The following is a 12,500-nucleotide window of genomic DNA, read 5'->3' on the forward strand; positions in this document are numbered from 1 at the left end:
CTTTTTTCTCCGGACCTCTTAGAGCGATCAAGGCTAATTGATTGTTAACGTTCATAATACAATCAATTAAAGGGTACAATTTACTGTATTTATTTTTTTATTTTGTTTACATCCTAATCACAGCCATTTCAAGTTAAGGATTTGGATTCTTAAAAGACATTTTCCAATCTAAGGGTTATCCTTACGTCAGCGCAAGATACTCATATAGCAATGTTAAGATCGGAACTTCTTCTCAGACATTAGTAACTCAGCATATTTATTACATCACTGATTCTTTACTTCCTGCGAGTCTGTTTGTAATGCATAGAATAACAACAGCCTCTAAGACCGCAAACCTCATCTAAGGTTGTGGTATCGACCACCTAAAGTTCCTTTTCCTCATACCTACTATATACTGCCAATCACGAAGTAGCTTAGTTTGGTACAATTTTTCGCAGCAACTACACAAGACTATGTAATCTTGTTCAGAAACAAATAAACAAACCCATAAACATAAACGAATCGTCGCAGGTAATTACAAACATGCATAAACGATATCTCATGGATAGCTATGTTTCGGCTCTTATTCCTCTGGCCAGTTAGTATCAAAATCAGGTAAACATGGTGCGGTATATTTTAGCTTTACCTCTAACCAAACAGGGTGGAAGATAATGGCACAATCTTGCAATGTCTGAAACAATTCTAACTTCTAATAGCATGTCCTGCTTTAAAAAGTGATTGAGCTAGACAGGAAAGAATTTTAACTTTATGCTATGCAGCAGATTCTGTAATATTTTGACGCTTATCTGGCAGGACGCTTTATTGTTTTTAGCAACAAAGCCATCTTGTTTAAAAATATAAAGCAAGCCAGAGAAGTCTGTGAACAGAATTCTAGCAATTGCAGGATAATGACAGATTCACCTGAGCCAGCCAGGAAACTCTTATTCCAAAGAAGAAACACATGACAGTTTAAGAGCCATACCAGAATAAAATGTACATGTGATAATACACATACGGGTCCTAGACTTTGAGCACCAAAACGAAGAGAAAAGAACAACACTTAAGACTCCATGAGAATGTGGAAACTGATCTCCTTGCCAAGTGCATTCCCATATTCAGCTGTTATCGTGAAAGTTTACAGAGCAAGTCCTTGGTTATCACATGAAGCAAGATAAGAACGCAACCAAACATCAACAGCAATGTAATAAAGATGTGCAAAGTCATAAAGGGCAAGAAGCTTCTACCAAAGAGGCGAGATGTTATGGTTTTAAGGATAACGTCAGATTATTTCGTTAACGGAGAACATCAAAACAGCAAACATAGCTTTTTCAAACAGCCATTGTCATCTCCAAAAGTCTCAATAATTTTATTCTTGGAGGAAGTTAAGCCTGAACACCTGAAGCATTGTAGTAAGGTCACCACTGCTGATATCCGACTACATATTTGAGGCAGCTTTTTTCATATGGCTTCCAGTCTCTAAAACTCAAGGTTATCTATGTCCTCTTCTCCAAATTCACTAAACCTCTGATGATATTCACTGCTGTCAATTCTGTATGAACAGTTGGACACCAGAACTAATACTGCAATTTGTGAGCCACGCAACAATTTTACTTCCTTGACCGTGAGGTTGAACCAGACAATGAATAACCTTACCAAGATATTGTCTGCCGAAAGGAAAAGTCCTGTTCTGGTACAGGCATTCAGCGCTGGAATGGAATATTGAGATTAGGTAGGTTTGAAAGGTGTAACCTAGGAGGTCATTCAGCGCTGGAAAATGTTAGGAGATGGTGGACAGCAAGATGGAAGAAAGATAATATGAAAGGAGGTACAGTAAAAGGAATGAAAGGGGTTGCAGCTAGGGGCCGAAGGACGTTGCAAAGAACCTTTAGTAATGCCTACAGTGCACCTCGTGAAGCGAACTGACGGCACTAACCTCCTACGGGGACACAGGCAAAGCAGCTGCACGCGATACTCACAGACATATATGGACAAAATAATTTCATTTAAATCTACGACTTTCCTGTAAAGCCTATGTCTAGAAACAAGTGCACCTCTACGTAACCAACCCCGCCAACTTTAATGGCCCCTCTCTTTTCTCTGTCTCCATCTCACTTCCAAGTCCTATAGCCTTCTTTCATGCTTAGACGAGTATTATAAGATCAAATCAAACCGTCTTATCTGAGACGTCATTTTTCCAATTTCTCTTTCCTGATTCGTTGAAAGATTCAAGGACCGATTCACCTCAGGAATTTCCTTTATTAAAGTGGCCAGTCTCTTTTTCTTTTGTCACCACGTTCTCTCTTGGGTTTTGTGCAATTTTTTTTTTGAAAGAAGTTTTGAAAATAAACAAAGGCTTTTTTTGAAGATGAGGTTTCCCCTGTAAAATGCAGTTATATTAGAGGCAGTGTTTTTTTTTATATAACTGACATGAGAACCACCAAAGTAGACGAAAAGCCGATGTCTTACATATATATCATAAATGTTGCCATTTATTACAAGAACAGTACACTTATCATTGCAAACTATACAGGAGGAAAAAAAAAATTACGAGATCATTCTCAGATCTATGAGAACATCTACATTCTCGAAACGCTTCCTTGATTGAAGAGGAAGCCAAAATTAAGGAAAGAAAAACAAATTAACGCCAACTTCTTCGCGTTCATTTCGTTAACATCATGTAACCTTAAGAAATACAGAAAATGAACCCCACGACATTGGCGTCAATTGTTTTTCTTTCGGTAATTTTGGCTTCCTCTTCAATCAAGGAAGTGTTTCGAGAATGTCGATGTTCTTATAGGTCTGAGAATGATCTCGTATTTTTTTTTCAGTATAGTTTGTAATGATAAATGTACTGTTCGTGTAATTAATGACATTTATGAATCTGAGAATGATCTTGTATAATATTTTTCCTCCTTTAATCGCTGTGTACTTGTCATGTACTTGAATGGTGAAGTAGCGCCAGGGCACTTGCAGCCTTGCAGTGAAGAAATGAAATGGATGGGGGAGTTTTGTTCTTAACTTGGTAAAATTAAAATTAACATATTTTTACGAATGTTTTGTAAAAGAGGACCTACACACAGGGTTGCAAATAATCACTTTCAACTTTCCGTGGAAGGTAGGGAAAATTTGTTAATTTTTTTCTTACACCATATGCATTTGCATGTCTTCCTCTTTCCAATGATGTGGTTTTTTTTTCTTAAATTGGCCAAACTTAAAGTTTGTCCGGTCTAGGGGTGTGCTTGATATATATTTAGCCCATAACTTAAGGGTTAATTCATTTTACGAAAATGAAGTCTTTCTCTCAGACTCAATATAGCCAAAAATATAACCAGAAATTGCCAGAAATTATCACCGCAATTCGCCACAATTACTCTACCTTTTAGTCTCCTCGGTAATTATTACGTCCTCAAATCATTTGGTTTCGTTTCCCTATAGATGCTGTTATGAAGGAACAGTCATAAAGGTTCTTTTAGTATTTACCTGATATATGTTGGGTGCTTAAGGTCCGAACTTTTAATTGGGTCCTTTTGGCAGCCGGCTTCCAGGGGAATGAACCAATTACACGTTTTTTTTTTTTTCAGTGCTACTAAGAGCAATGTTTTGTGGCGAAATCGATATCTCATTGTTTCCGACCTCTTGACAAAGGAAGCACTTACTTTCTTTTGCTTGTCCATTTTGATTATGCGTCCATAATTTGAGACTTTTAAAATGGCATGGGACGATGGTTATCCTTTCACTACCTCACGCTCACTTGCTCAGATGAATTATGGTACGATCTGTAAAATCGGTGTTTAGCTAGACCATGAGCGACTGCTCACCTCTCCTAGGGCTGGCCCGAACCCGATCATTTTTGCGTGGCTAAGAACCAGTTGGTTATCTAGTAACGTCGATCTGTGGAATCCGAACCACATCGGATAAATGAAATTCTAAAGCTCCTGCTATCCTTGGCTCAGCTCTCAGCACAGAGCTATCAGAGAACGTAACCGATTCGTCCAACGAGGAACTAACCCGTCAATGATATGGCTATCTAATATCCTGGGGCTTATTTGATACCATTTTGGAAACAAAACCTGCTGATCAGGTGACTCTGAACACCATCCAGAGTTGCACGGCAGGGTATGTCACCAGTGCGCCATGACAGTGAGCAATATAGATCTTGTATTTGATTATCTACCCTAACTGACCACCGTTAATCTGCCTTGTTTTGTAACTGATATTTGGCTTCTAGATGAATTACCTTTGACTGGCTAATGAGTGCCATCTGCGCCGAGTTTCTGCGGAATCACCATTGTTGCGTGAAGGCTATGGTAGGAACTTGACTACAACAAGAGGTCCTCCTCTTTGCCAACCTAGCATAAGCACTCCTGTGCTTTGGACCTACAGGTAAATTAAAGCATGTTTTGGAAGAATCACCTGGAACTGGGAATCCTCTTTGCCTGCTACAAGCACATGCTCTCCGTGGACCTTTTCAAGTTTACTATATGTGACACTTATCAATCGTCATGCACGGGAACACCATTCCACTGTTGCCAATCAATTGTTTATTTTATGATACTGATCCCTCTGACTTCAGTAGATTTTGTAATCATCCTATTTACTGGAGTTTTTTTATGAGAAATTAACGTTTGTAATCATCCTATTTACTGGAGTTTTTTTATGAGAAATTAACGTTTGTAATCATCCTATTTACTGGAGTTTTTTTATGAGAAATTAACATTTGTAATCATCCTATTTACTGGAGTTTTTTTTATGAGAAATTAACATTTGTAATCATCCTATTTACTGGAGTTTTTTTTATGAGAAATTAACATTTGTAATCATCCTATTTACTGAAGGTTTTTATGAGAAACGTTTGTAATCATCCTATTTACTGGGTTTTTGAGAAATTTTTGTAATCATCCTATTTACTGGAGTTTTATGAAATTAACGTTTGTAATCATCCTGTTTACTGGAGTTTTTTTATGAGAAACGTTTGTAATCATCCTATTTACTGGAGGTTTTTATGAGAACGTTTGTAATCATTATTTAATGGAGTTTATTATGAGAAAATAACGTTTGTAATCATCCTTTTTACTAGAGTTTTTCTATGAGGAAATAAAACATTTGTAATCATCCTGTTTACAGGACTTTCTTATGAGAAAATAAAACATTTGTAATCATCCTATTTACTGCAGTTTTTTATGAGAAATCAACGTTTGTAATCATCCTATTTACTGAACATTTTTTATAAGAAAAATTTTTTTTTCAGCAGGGGAAGCTCACGCATACTTTTCCTGCTGCCACTGTATTCCATTCGCTCAATCGCGACCTTCTCAGTCTCGGCTGCATGAAAAAGAACAGTATAAAACAGGGATCATTCAGGATGATTTATCCACTAAAGTACAAAAGTAGTTTACCTCCTCGTCCTAGCCAATGTGATCGTTGCAGTCAAACACTTTTGGTGACTTCAACTTTCTTAGAAAGTTGCAGCCACCAGAAGTGTTTGACTGCAACGATCACATTTGCCCGTCAAGTTCACTGACCTACTGAAAGTAGGAGCGACGGCGAACAGGGTATGTAATATTTTTATTTGGTATATTCAGCCATGCTAAATAAGCACTGGTTTCCCCCTATCCGTTCAATTTGTGTGAGTGGCTTTTTTTTCCTCTCTCTCCGTCTATTTTTGCACGAAATAAAAAAGTACACGTGCAACCTAAATTGTATTATGTTCGTATTGCAGTGAACAATGTTCGTATTAATAATATGAATTTTCTACTTTATCAGATATCATATGGTGCTAAACAGCGTAAACATTAGTAATCAGGAAAAGTACGCAGCTTTTAACTATAATCATCATAAAAAGCATGTCACTGTTCTTGTTGTTGATTTTTTTGTTGTTGCTTTTGTTATTAGCTGATTGCTTTGCGCAGCAAGATACATCTTTTCAGCAAAATTAGGTCTCCAAAAGATAACCTTTCAGCAGAAAACATTACAAAAACCACGACTGTATCAAAAATATTACATACAACAGAAAAACAGGACGACAGTAAAGGATGACTGAGTCTACCCTGTAGTCAGCAGGATAAACACGGGCTGTGTAATCAAAAATATGGAAAGCATACAAGATGAATAGCCACCCAGTCTCCATCATATGTAGATATCAATATCATTCGTCGACAGTTACGATGAGAGGACACGAGAGAAATATATATATAGTGGTTGCCTATTCAATAGGATGCGTAACAAAAAATGCTGATGGTTTTGTCAGTGGAAGGAATAATTCTACTTATTTTCCAAATACTTTCTTTTCCCAAGAAGTGGCTATATGGAGACCTTTCTTATAATGATGGCTGTATCTACGTAGATTTTAGTCGTGCGTGAGAGAGAGAGAGAGAGAGAGAGAGAGAGAGAGAGAGAGAGAGAGAGAGAGAGAGAGAGAGAGAGCGTTCGTTATGCATAAAATGGACAAGTCCGATGATTTCACGACTGAACTACTCTACGCCAGGGCTGATTCAGAATCAACTTCACGTGTGATATCTAGAAGCGGAGAGAAAAAGTTTTTCGTGAAATGTGTAGCTGAGCAAAACATATCACACTATAACAGTCTATCACTGCCAAACTTGTCTTGTTCTGCTGCTGAACTTGAGGAATAAAGTTAAGAGCTCCGAGTTTGGAATTCTAAGGCGTCCTTCCGTCATGTCCTATTCCCTCCCTGGCTGCCCCAAAGTAAAAGAAAGACTAAAAAAAAAAAGTAACAAATAAGAGTGCCAGCCAATAACCTAGGTTTTTTTTTTTTGTACTAGTATTAGAAGTAGTCAGCAATCATCAGTTGTCATAAAAGCGCGTTTTTGGGATTCGTATTCTAATATACATCACGGTCCTGAGAAGTTATCTTTCTTGGTGAGCCTAGGACAATTTTTTTTTTTTTTTGAGTTATTACATACATTTTAGCGAATGTTTTCCTCACACAATTCTAAGTTATATTGCATAAGAACCTTAATCGTAATGTAGTCTATTACTGTTAGTTACAATCCCGTTCGCAAGGGTGCTCAAGAGAAGGGAAGGGGGAAAGAAAAAACAATTGAATTTTCTACTCTTACTATTCGTATATACAGCAGACAAATATCAAATTAATAAGTACATACATACACACATACACACACACACACACACACACACACATATATATATATATATATATATATATATATATATATATATATATAATTTTATATGCGTGTGCGTATAACTGAATCACGAAGATATGGAACGTGATGAATATATAAATAAAGACAAAATCCACGAAGGAAAGAGCAACAACGGAGTGCTACCATCTGTCATCTATATGAGCTTTCTTTGTAAACTTATCTTCGTATTTCTTCAGTTGTTACGTAAAGGACGACAATTCGAAAGGCCTCGCAGCACTCCATTGTTTCTCTTTCCTTCGTGGATTTTGTCTTTACCTATCTATCTATCTATTTATCTATTATCTATCTATATACTTATATATATATTATATATATACATATATATATATATATATACATATATGTACAGATTCTCTTTATTGCTTATGACAAGAATTATTTCTCAGTAAGGGGCTGACATGAAATGACAGTTAAGGAAAAGCGTTCATAAAAGCCAGATATCTTTCAATCCAAGGCATTTACCTAATTCAGTATATTACTCCGCTCCCACGGCATCACGAACAAAACATATTTGAAAGATGTCGAAGAAAAATTAAATTAAGTCGAGTTGGACTCCGCCCTTTAAAAAAGAGCACAGAGAATCCTACGCTCGACAGAACCACAGTAATTGAAGTAATTGTAGTAGCAAAAGATTCCCAGAACCAACAAGCCCGGTGAAGGTCATCCATCTTCCGGCATCTGCCGATAAAAATGACACATGACCCCATCTAGAACAGCGGGTCACTGATCACTTCTGACGGGTCCGAATGGTTTAGGTGAGGCGTTGTATCTCTGGGACTTTTATCTGCTTTCTTTTTCTTTTTTATTTCATTGTGTTATCTATGAAAAAAATAGGAAAAAATGCGCAGAAGTTTCTTCGGCGCTGTCGAGTTTTCTGTACAGAGTATAATCTTTCGGTGGTCTCGGTATAATGCTGTATAAGTCGCGGTCCGTGCAACTCTCAGCCGGTCATGGTAGCCTGTGTTTTTGCGGTGCCAGAAGCACGATTTAGGGGTAAATTTACCCTTAAATAAAGTAAAAAAAACTACTGAGGCTCAAGGGCTGCAATCTGGTATGTTTGATGATTGGAAGGTGGATGACCAACGTACCAATTTGCAGCCCTCTAGCCTCAGTAGATTTTAAGATCTGAGGGCAGACAGAGGACGGACAAACAAACAGCCAATTCAATTGTTTTCTTTTAAAGAAAACTAAAATTCATTTTTCTTGATTCAATGAAATTTCATGTTTTTTTTTTTACATTCTACTTTCAAACTGAATCGTGACGTTCCTTCTTTTACCATATTTATTTGCTTGACTTTTGAGTTTTCCTCCAACTCTCTTAGGCTTTGCCGCATCTCGTTTCGGAGTTTTCTGATTTTGTATTATTATCGATGTATCTAATTTGTTTAACTTAGCATTATTTGTTTAAAAAATGTTTTCTACATATTGCTGTCGTTAAGTGGAATACTGTATTTTAAGCAAGTAAATTTGGAATGAGGTTGTAAGTCCCACTGGCATTCCTTGCTGGTCGCCCCTGCCTAGAGTCGCATTATATTTGTACCCCAAACCATTAGCACTTACCAGGCCAGCAATGTGCAGGCTCTCCCACACACTGCTACTGCTGCGGCAGTTCTCTGAAAATAAACTGCGCTTGGCGTTGGCCTCGAGAGAAGCGACCATTCGTCATTCATGGAGCGTTCCCTCCCCCACGAGGTTCACAGACCTTTACTATACAGGCGCTCATCTGCTTTGCGATGCAGTGCATTCGAGTCCCAGGCGACTGACACGAGTAAGGCCACCATTCCCCAGGTATGACGCTTACTACCACAGCGATAGCAATCGGTTTTAATTGATTGATCTGACGCACTCACACAGGCACTCGCGCACACACACACATTATATACATACATACATACATATATGTATATATATACATATACACACATATAACTATATATGTGTAAGTGTGTGTGTATATATATACATATAATCATGAAGCTACAAATGTCGTTTAATATCCAATTCACGCTACTTCAGGAATATCCCCGATAGGGAATTATCACCGGAGGGGAATTTTTCAAGTGACAAATGGATCAGTACGCCGATTCATTTATCACTTATCACTTAAAAATTCCCCTTCGGTGATAATTCCCCATTGGGGATATTCCCGAAGTAACGTGAATTGGATATTGAACGACATTTGTAGCTTCAAGACTGTATATAAATCACGGTGATAAAAATTTCATATATATATATATATATATATATATATATATATATATATATATATATATATATATATATATACACACACAGTATACTGTATGTATATATATATAAGTTTATGTATATAATATATATCTATATATATACATATATATTTCAGAAAATATGGCCGCCGTAATATTAAAAGGTACAGAGTGTGATGAAAGAATTTTTGGTTGCGAGATGGTACTCTTGAAGCCGTCAGTTGCAAAATCTTTGTATTCAGCAAATAGTTGATCATCTCAGCAGTTAATGTGATGAACACGCGGTGTTGGCCGAGTCATATGACCAAGTCGCTATGCGCGTACAAGAGTTCGTGTGTTATAGAATCTCGATTTTGTTTCTAATTCTGCCCAAAAATTAGTTCGGTCGTTCATTAGCAGACCTAGATCGGGATCGTGAAGACATTATCTTTGAGTGTGGCGAGCTCTTAGAATTGGCAGAATAAGGTACAGTTCAGACTCTTCGTTTTTCTAAGTGAATTGTGGATTTATGGTCTTTTATCATATTTCAAGACATTTTTGAACTTATGTGTTTTTACCATATTTCAAGACATTTTTGATTTTGTGTGGGAAGTGGATGTAGCATTTTACTATTTCAATATTCTATTTTATTGTGTTCTATATTTTACCAGTATGCTATTTACTCATGCATTTTAGACTTTTCATTATTATGTTTTTGCACTTGTATATTTTTGGGAGTATTATCTGTGTTCATTTTTTCGACAGATGTCATGGTTGTGGTTGTGGTGATGACTTTGTGGGCAAAACATGATGTTATCATGCTGGTGTGATCATAGAGAAAGACAGTCGCAAACCTTTGCAATGTCTAGTATTTTATGTGGGAGACTTGAGACTAGACTCTACAAAGTCTATAATGGAATATGTGAGAATTTTTGAGTTTGCAGGCTATTAGCCATAATCAGATTTTTAGTTGGACTGAGACTAAATCTTGAGTTAGATGTTTTTCTTAGTTGACAATTTCATTTATGATGCATTTTAATCTTTGCTTTGTTTATTCATTGCTTGTTGGGTTGCTTTAAATAATAAATCTATTTTTGGTAGGAAAGATTGAGTTTTCCTTATACGACCAATTTCATTTCTTTAATGTGGAGTAAGAGAGAGAGAGAGAGAGAGAGAGAGAGAGAGAGAGAAAGCCACGAGAGAGAGAGTGGAAAGCCACGAGAGAGAGAGGAGAAAAAGATTCGCTGTTAAAAGAGAGGAAAAAAGGGCGGAACCCTTCACCGTCTCCTGAAGATAGACCAATCGGTATGCTACGTAATACTCCTACCTGGAATATTCTTATCTGTTTCCAACAGTTGTAACATATACATATGTATATGTATATATATATATAATATTTATCTACATATATATATATATATATATATAATATTCTTATCTGTTTCCAATAGTATATATATATATATATATATATATATATATATATATATATATATATATATATATATATATATATATATATATATATATATATATATATATATATATATATATATATATATATATATATATATATATATATATATATATATATATATATATAATATAGTAGATTGTATATATTATATACAATCTACTATATTTCCTTCGCTGCCTTTCTGTGACTGTCTGTGTGTGTGTGTGTGTGTCCATTCCATTCCCCTTCTCCCTCCCCTCCCCGTTCCGGAGTCTTCCCTGGAATGAAGACGTTGGCTCCAGAAGCTCGCTCCTTCAGATCCCGAATCTACAGTAGTGCAGTTTTAAAAACTAAGCTTGGAGGTAGCAAGGATATTTGGTCAGCATTTGACGATGTTTACCTTATATTGCTTCTTGCTAGTAGTGCTGGGTGTCATGCTTGGTGACCTTTGTGCTTCCATTGCTGAGGACATGGAAAAATTGTTTTGTCCTCCAGGAAGAAACGTTGCCTTACTGGATACTCTTGATGATATGGTGGATTCTTTTAATCCAACGGAAATTCTCTTGGAAAAACAGAACAGCTTTGTTGTGCCGGGCTTTGCAGTTGCCATCCCATGTATGGCCTTGTTGGCAGGCTTGGCATTTGCTGTGTACTGTAATTCCAAAGGGAATGGAAATCTAATTATTAATCTGGAACAGAATATGAACATGGACAAAGAAGAAATAATGGTACGAAGTCTGCAAACGGAAGATCTCGCAGATACTGACGAATATGTGGCAGATGAAACCGAAGAAGAGGCCAGACTGGAAGACAGTCTGGAAACGGAAGATCTCGAAGACACTGACGAAGATGAGGCAGATGAAACTGAAGAAGAGGCCAGACTGGAAGACAGTCTGGAAACGGAAGAGCTCGCAGATATTGACGAAGAAGAGGCCACACTGGAAGACAGTCTGGAAACGGAAGATCTCGAAAACATTGATGAAGAAGAGGCCACACTGGAAGACAGTCTGGAAACGGAAGATCTCGAAAACATTGACGAAGAAGAGGCCACACTGGAAGACAGTCTGGAAACGGAAGATCTAGAAAACACTGACGAAGAAGAGGCTACATTGGAAGACAGTATGGAAACGGAAAATCTCGAAGGCATTGACGAAGAGGAGGCCAGACTGGAACATAGTCTGAAAACGGAAGAGCTTGCAATTATTAAGGATATGGACTGTGAAACTGAAGAAGTTACTAGACTGGAAGACAGTCTACAACCGAAAGATCTCCCAGATATTGAGGATATGGAAAAGGAAAATGAAGAAGAAACTACATCTGAACTGAAGAACGAGGAGTGTTCGTTCCAAGCGTCAACGATGGAAGATAATCATTCAGTGTTCGAAGAGGAGGAGAAGGAGATGGCGACAGAGAACAAGAACGATCTCGATGAATTCTTAGAAATTCTGGGGCAGTTCGTAAATGATCCGTGCGCCCCCATCGAATTCCCAAGGCCGTCCCTACTGAATGATTCGAAGAGGAAATATGTCTATGAAGGAGTTCTCTCAATGCGCAGGAAGATGGACCGGCTTGCAAGGGAAAATGACAGACTGGAACGGGAACAATTGGACGAACAGAACATGAATGAGAAATTGCCAGAGCTCGAAGGAATAAAAATTGAGATGGAAGGGC

Source organism: Macrobrachium rosenbergii, chromosome 28 (genome assembly GCF_040412425.1).
Source record: "Macrobrachium rosenbergii isolate ZJJX-2024 chromosome 28, ASM4041242v1, whole genome shotgun sequence".
In the NCBI taxonomy this organism is placed as follows: Eukaryota; Metazoa; Arthropoda; class Malacostraca; order Decapoda; family Palaemonidae; genus Macrobrachium; species Macrobrachium rosenbergii.